At 40.6% G+C, this 6,678-nt stretch overlaps 1 long non-coding RNA gene across 2 annotated transcripts; it reads left to right on the top strand.

The window, feature by feature from the left end:
- Positions 1-928: 928 nt before the first annotated feature.
- Positions 929-5,734, top strand: LOC140230144 (uncharacterized). 2 transcript variants are annotated; one of them, XR_011901361.1, is made up of 4 exons: positions 929-1,065; positions 3,906-4,034; positions 4,491-4,714; positions 5,235-5,734. It is a non-coding gene; the product is annotated as an uncharacterized lncRNA (long non-coding RNA). The 2 variants fall into 2 exon arrangements; XR_011901360.1 differs by having other exon boundaries at positions 3,906-4,171.
- The last annotated feature ends 944 nt before the right edge of the window (positions 5,735-6,678 follow it).

Below are 6,678 nucleotides of genomic sequence, written 5' to 3'. Positions count from 1 at the left end.
AGCTCATAAGAACAGTGGTTATAAAACCGTGGTTTAACTTTTGTTTACCCACGGTTGAAAAAGTGGTTATTTTTTAACAATGGTTTCAACCGTGGTTTCATGCTGATCAGATATAGAGTGCGGAAAAACCATATTCTAGAATTTCTAACCATGGAACCTTGTATGATAGCATAAGAACAGTGTTTTTGTTTTACCAAAGTTTAAACCACGTGCACTATGATTATTGAATGATGTCGATCACAAAAATCAATATGAAAACTCATAATTTGATGGCCGCAATGCCAATGCAAGTCATGACGGACATTCATCTAACGCAACCACCCGCACCCGTTTGGCTTCAACAGGATTATGTAAACAAACAGTAGTCTTACCATTGCAAACAAAAAGCTGCTTCACTTGCTTGATTTACAGCATTCCTAAAATGCAACATCTATTCACTACGGAATAAAGCACGTAAAAAATCTTAAATGAGATTACATACTCGTGGAAAAATAAAAAAAAGGTAGTAACCCATTGCCGCCCGTTCGTTCCCCGTAGCTTTGACATGTACACACAACAATAGAAAACTATATGAATGCAATCGGCGTGTAGTAATTGTGTACGATGAATGGGAGATCCGGGTTGTTGATATGAGGCTCGTTCGTACCAAAGATCACAACAAAAATATATTTCAAAATATATGGAGCACAAAAAATATTGACACATTAAAAAAAATTAATTTGCAATAAGAAAAGTTTTAAACATATATCTTTTATTCAAAACCAAAAAATTACTGATTACAAGTTTTCTTGATAATAATGTAACGTAAGAGGTCATGTGCGTGTTGTTGTTGTCGCTGATTGAACCTTACGTGTATGTACTGCTGAACCGTTAGTCCGCGACCGCGCTCAAAAACCACACAGTGTACACGGCTACTAGCTGTTCATCATTTCAAACGCTCTTTCGTGATGATCTCTGACCGGAGTCAAACATCTCGACGTACGAACCATCTGATATTTTCAGAAATGGCTAGCAAACGGCCCCTAAGAAAAAGAGGAACTGCTCCTTTGGGATTCTTCGAGGAAGGTTGGTCAACGTAACTTTTAATACATTATTAGTAGACCTAATCTTAGCTAAAATAATTACCACTGATACCAGCGAGATTTGCATTGAATTGTCCCGACCGACCCGGCGCCGGCAGCGGCCCTGCCCCTGCTGTGCAAATTTCGCATGATCGTATCAAGTGGGGATAACCAGTCCAGTAGACTGTTCTGTATCTGAAAGTGTGACTGAGTCAGTGAGTGTGAGAGTATGACATGAGAGCTCAAGAGTTTGGAATGAGTTGTTCTAACTCAGCTACTGTACTGAACTGTTGTTAGTGTTACTGTGTCACGTAAATTCTACAAGTTATCTACGGTAACTAAATTCTATAGTCTATACACAACCCAGTCGCTGTAGACAGTGTAGATCTAGTATGGTTGGGGCACCACCTATCTGCAGGGCACCTTCCCATCGGCACCCTGCGTATCATGGCTGTTTGCGTATAGAACGAAAAGGTACGCGTGGGATTAAGTGTCATGAGCTATAAAAACAATAAAAACGAAGAAACGAAAATCAAACCTAAACAAACCAAGCTAAAAATTACACATCCGCTCAGTAACGACGCATGCATGGCTGTGAAATTCACGTGTATTACCTATGGCCTGTGAAATTCACGTGTATTACCTATGCTGTGAAATTCACGTGTATACCTATGGAGGTTAGGGGGTGCCGATCGCAAGGTTCCCTTTTTAGCTGCGCGAAGAAAACGAAACGCACGCGCTAAAATTGCACTATTTTAAAACGGAGATACATAATCAACGAGACGGTCACGACATTCAAAACTGCAGTATTTATGGCATATTTGAGGTAAGAATTAGGCGGATTTGTGTTATATTTTTAGAATAAACAAGCTACAGATCCTTAGGGTGACGATACGTGGTACCCCCAACCCTACTAGTAGCGACAGGCTATAATTTATTCGCACAGCGTACTCTAACAGCGTCTGGTCGGGCTAACAAGACGGTAGTTCTAACAGTTAGGCGTAATCCCTAACAATATGTTAGTAGGCATAGGCCTACCTCATATTGGGTGGTGATATCAGGTTCGGTGCAAGCTACATCAACAACACTATTTTCTGCTAACTCTGTTAGGACTTCTAGTGGTAACTGCTCCAGTGAGATCAAGAGTATCAGTAGAAGCTACGCTAAGACACAAAGGGCTTACTCCTGCGAACTAGTACGCTCATGGGCGAAATACGGACACCATTCCGCCATTGAAAGCAACAGACCGATAGATTGATTAGAGGGCGTACTGTGTATTACGCTATCATGATATCAGTGCCGTATCACTGGGTCCTCGTATTTCTGTCTCCCTTTCATTTTTCCCCTTTTTAGGGGGCATACAGGGGAAGATATGTACCGATGTATGTACTTAGAATCTTGTTTTGTCGTAAAGAAATATCGCTCCTGTCTAACCGTGAAATGTATTTGAAGAAAATGTCATTTACTTTCCAACCGCAATCTGCAGGCCCACAAAGTTTGAGCTGAAGTAGGTAGACCAAACTATGTTTCGGGAGGGAGAGAGAAATGAGATAGGTGGCGTTTGTCAGCTCAAACACAAACTTGCTGAGGGACTACTGATAAAAAAGTAATTACATTACTTCAATTTTTTTTTTTTTTTTACATATCGACAGAAAATATACTTTTTGTGATATTTTGAGGTCTGAAATGCAATTCTACCGCTGTGTGCTTCCTTTTAAAATGAAGAAAATGAAAGGAAGGTAGGGTTTGCTCCATAGGCTCACGTGTTTAAGAAGCTTGCGGTATTATTACTAAATTGGCTGCCATTGGGCTCCCGCTCCATGCCGTACTACACCCGTTTGCGTGCGAAGTCGCGAGAGTACGCCCTCTTAGCTTCTATACTCTTTGATTGTGTCTCAGCACTAACTTAAGCACTGGCAGCCACTGGCACTGGCGATAAAACTGAAGTGAACTTGAAGTCCGTAGGTGCTGGTAGGATGACCTCAAAAATATGTCATAAATTTCTGGTTGCTGGTGCTGGGCAAACTTGTGAAAGATTCGTCTGTCCGAAGGAGGAGTCTTTTATTTTTTTTTTTTTTGACGTTACTTATGGCTCTCTACCTCCGGACTATGTCTATAGGAGGGGATCCGTAAAGCCAGATGCAGTCTCTGCTCTGTGGAACATATCCCCGTCGACGAGATACAGTCCAATCTTTCGGTCAAGTGCTGGGCTTGGTGTTGAAATCAAAGAATGTCGTCTGCTGAACCTAGCTCCGCCATTTCGTAGTGTAAGAGTTAGGCCTGTAGCATGTACATTTTATGCTAATGCAATGGTCACCCACGCCACGAAACGTAGGCCCTACACGAGCATGTGGCTTCATAAATCTGAGCCTAGAAGCATAAAATTAAATATTAAGTTGTGTTTTGAAGAATGGTTGAAATTTGGGGCATTTTAGTCTGTCTTCCTCACTTTGTGTCTAAAAACTAAGCAGTCCTGCATCTTTTAATATTCGAGTGTAATCATGCGCCATCACTTTTCGTCGTGCGATTCTCACGGACCTTGCGATGCTGCGATTCCAACACCTATTGCTGGGGATCAATAACTTTGATAAGTATCGCTTAGTTAATCCGACCGTCAGTGTTGGAGCTCAGTTTAAGTCAGTCATTTGGGAGCTAGCACTAGCGCTGATCTTGAAATCCCCCAATGGCAAAGGATGCTGTATTTTGTAATTTGTATGTTATACCAGTATATCATTCACCTAACGGATTGTTGTGTGATTTTTCTGGCAAACCTTATTTTTCTTCTCTCAATCATTAATAGGTGTATTATTGTTATGTCGTGTTTTTTTTTTTTTTCCTCATCAGAATCAAAGATTGACTGTGCAAGTGGCTGATGTGAGAAGGTGTTTCCATAGAAGACTTGCAGTCCATAGAAGACTTGAGGTCCATCCATGACCATTGATCGTGCTGTCCACTAGCTTGCTCCTTTCATGGGTAAGTACATGATACACATGCAGCGCTGATTTACATCAATATGTGTACATGGCATCCTCCTGGCTGAATTCTGGTGCAAAGAAGTGGATCATCTGATGTCATGTTTTTTCCCGTTTGACCATGTCATCAAGGAGAAGGTATTCCTTTTTCTTTGTTTCTTTATTTCAACCCAGTATGGTTCATTAGGAATTTGAGCATATCGCTGTAACATACCCAAATTCTTGTGCAACATCCTCAAAAACCAGCAGCATGCTATGCGACATTGTAGAATATTTGGGAGTCTTTTATTCCAGCAGTCATTTGGGAGCTAGCACAAGCACCAAACTTTAAATCATCCAATGCTGTATTTTGTATGTTACATCATTTTCCTGTGTGATTTTTCTGCCTAACCTTATTTCACTTCTCTCAATCATCACTATTATCGTTATGTTGTGTTATCTTTTTTTTCCTCATCAGAATCAATGATTGATTGTGCCAGTGGCTGACACGAGAAGGTTTCTCCATAGAAGACTCAAAGTCCACCCATGACCATCGATCAGGCTGTCCCCTAGCTAGCTCCTTTCATGGGTACAAGTACATGCAGTGCTGATACGTGTATGGCATCCTCCTGGCTGAATTCTGGTGCAGAGAAGTCCATCTACTGATGTCATACTTTCTCCCGCTTTTCCATATCATCAAGGGTAAGATACTCCTCTTTCTTTCTTTCTTTCTTTCTTTCTTTTTTTTCAACCCATTATTAGTGTAGTTCATGAGGAATTTGAGCATTACACTGCAGCATACCCAAATTCTTGTGCAACATCCTCAAATACCAGCAGCATGCTATGCAGCATCCTAAAATATTGGCAACCTGCTTAAAATAGAATGTGATCAATTTTTGAAAAACATCAAATTACTCTAGGTAATTTGTGCACAATACATGATATGGAATGTTGAACGTAATGGCTTCACCTGTATGTGGCACTTAGGGGTTAAAATGATTGTAAAAGTACACTGTATTTTAAACAGTATCTCTCCAGCACATTAGAGTGATGAAATGATGGCTAGGTGTACCACATCAATCTAATCCCATTCTTATGTTTTTTTGCAAGGTAACTATTCTGTGCAAGAATTTTGTGTGTTGAGTATTTGAAGTAGAGTTTAACACGTACTACATGTTATTATTATTTTAAAAAAATAATAGCGTAATGAATAAATTCTCAGTTCGTTGCAGGAGTGATCTTCCCCAAGAAAATTCTCACGGCTCACGGTTGCAAAAGAAGGACATCTCAAGGCTCCACAACGACAAAGGGCACACTAACCAAGCTATATCAAGACCTAGTTCCTGCGAAGCCTCATCCAGAAGTTGCACCAAAGCTTACTGCAGGATAGTTTTGGACAGTGGAAGTACAAGGACAGTTTTCAAAGCATGTGAAGTGTGCATGTATGCTCTCATGTCAGGACTGTTGGTTGCTAGATAATTTTTTTTTTTTATGCTGTTTTGTTCTGTTGTCCAGTGCTCCTGGTGTCACTTAAGTCCAAATTTGCATTATCTATACAAAGCTACTAATGATCATGTACATCAAACATGCACTAATATATGTACACTGTATTTAATTATCCAACTAATTCTTTGCAGGTGATATTCTTATAGTTTTAAATCATGTGACTGGCAATAAGCCATACCTATGTACAGTCAAGATGCTGCTCATGAAGCAATAAAAAGCTACTTTTCAATTGTAACAGCAAAGTGAGCAAATGTGCATTCTTATGTCTTCTTTGTTGACTGAGGTTCAGTAAGAGTACATTTTCTTCATTGATTTGTTTACATAAACCTACAGTTTTGCAACTGGAAATAATGTGATATTTGTATGATACTTTGACTTCTCACACCCAGCTGCTGAAAAATAACTTTTGAATGTATAATCATAATTGACTGTTTCTACCCTTGTGTACTTTCTTATTCTAAAGGTGCCTAGACCCGGTAGTTGCTGCAGCGCTTTTGGATGAGAGTGCCGATCACCATTAGCATTGATACAAAGACTGCCGAAATTGAGCTGTCGTCAACGGTAAAGCGCGTAGGTGTTGCTAGGTAATGTTGCCTTCATTGTCTTCTCTGCGTGTCAGACAGTCCGTAGAATTTGAATGCCAGGGTGCATGCTTCTTTGTTTGACTTCAGAGAAAAAAATATTAAAGCTGTCATCATCAGCAGTGGATTGGACTTCTTCGGACTCGTGGAAATGGGTCAAAGCGTAAGCGCTAACGATAAAGAGGAGTCGATAGCATAGGTCTCTCAAGGAAGCTTGTGCCGTGCGCCGTGTACGCTAACGATAAAGAGGAGTCGATAGCATAGGTCTCTCAAGGAAGCTTGTGCCGTGCGCCGTGTACGCTAACGATAAAGAGGAGTCGATAGCATAGGTCTCTCAAGGAAGCTTGTGCCGTGCGCCGTGTACGCAAGCAAACCACCGGGTCTATGTGCCTTTAAATGCTAATGACAGTACAGTCAACTCCAGTCAGTCAGTTTTGACTGAAAAAGCGCATCAAATTGGGCAATGTTTGACTTCTGCATGTTCAGAGGAATACACATGACTAGGCCATAAAAATTGGGACTTATTGGTTTCCTCAATTTGGCCATAGTGTATTCGATATACATGTATGTTTTGGGGAG

This window comes from Diadema setosum, chromosome 6 (assembly GCF_964275005.1).
Source record: "Diadema setosum chromosome 6, eeDiaSeto1, whole genome shotgun sequence".
Lineage (NCBI taxonomy): Eukaryota > Metazoa > Echinodermata > Echinoidea > Diadematoida > Diadematidae > Diadema > Diadema setosum.
This window is presented reverse-complemented; position numbering and strand designations above follow the sequence as displayed.